General features: G+C 39.6%; 1 non-coding gene across 1 annotated transcript; it reads right to left on the bottom strand.

Moving 5' to 3' along the window:
* Positions 1-697: 697 nt before the first annotated feature.
* Positions 698-804, bottom strand: LOC112513892. The gene has a single exon (XR_003069352.1). It is a non-coding gene; the product is annotated as a small nucleolar RNA R71 (small nucleolar RNA).
* Between the last annotated feature and the right edge of the window lie 209 nt (positions 805-1013).

The raw sequence follows: 1013 nt of genomic DNA, 5'->3' as shown, positions 1-1013 counted from the left end.
AAGAGCAAGTTTTTGGCGCCGCTGCCGGGGATAGCACGCTAAAGTTTTTTCTTTTTAAAGTAAAGTTTAATAAAGTTAGTTTTTCTACCTTCTTTTTGTGAACTCACCATGCATGCCAAGGCTGTCGCACGGTGAAATTTTTCCGCTTGATCCGGATATTGAACAAACTTTTAGACAACKAAGAAKAGTACAAAGAGCTCTTCGAGCTTTAAACTCTGAAACGATGGCTGAAAATGTGATTATTGAAGGAGATGGTATAATTAGAGATGAACAAAATATTCCATATGAGGATGAGGCTCAAAACATCTTTCGTCTTGCAAATGCTAAAAATGGTGGCATTATGGCGTACGCTATTCCTAATTTAACTCAACTGCACACAGGGATACGTAAGCCTACCATTGGTGCCACCCATTTTTCACTTAAACCACTGATGTTTCAAATGCTTCAAACAAATGGCCAGTACGCTGGTTTATCTTCTGAAGATCCTCATTCTCATCTGCGTTCTTTCATGGAAATCACAKATTCTTTTCTCATCCCTGGGGTTTCAGACGATGCTCTGAGACTAAAACTTTTTCCATTCTCATTAAGGGATCGAGCAAGAGCATGGTACAATTCTTTGCAACMAGACTCTGTGACTACATGGAATGAAATGGCAAAAAAGTTTTTGAAAAAGTATTTTCCACCCACGAGGAATGCCAAATCCAGAAATGAAATCTGTACTTTTAGACAAATGGATGATGAAGCAGTTCCTGATGCATGGGAAAGGTATAAAGAGCTGCTCAGAAAATGCCCTCATCATGGCATTCCGTACTGCATACAGCTAGAGACATTTTACAACGGTTTAAATATCGTTGCTAGACAAATGTTCGACGTTATAGCAGGCGGAGCTTTCACAGCTTGTACCTACAACGAAGGTTTTGACATACTTGAAAAGATTTCCAATAATAACGGACAATGGTCTGACCCACGTGCAATGCCACTGAAGAAAACAGCTGGAATAAATGAGGTAGATG

The sequence above is a fragment of the Cynara cardunculus genome (genome assembly GCF_001531365.2).
Source record: "Cynara cardunculus var. scolymus isolate 2C chromosome LG 5, CcrdV1, whole genome shotgun sequence".
Taxonomy (NCBI): domain Eukaryota; kingdom Viridiplantae; phylum Streptophyta; class Magnoliopsida; order Asterales; family Asteraceae; genus Cynara; species Cynara cardunculus.
Note: the sequence above shows the minus strand (reverse complement) of the source record. Positions and strands in the feature narration are given on the sequence as shown.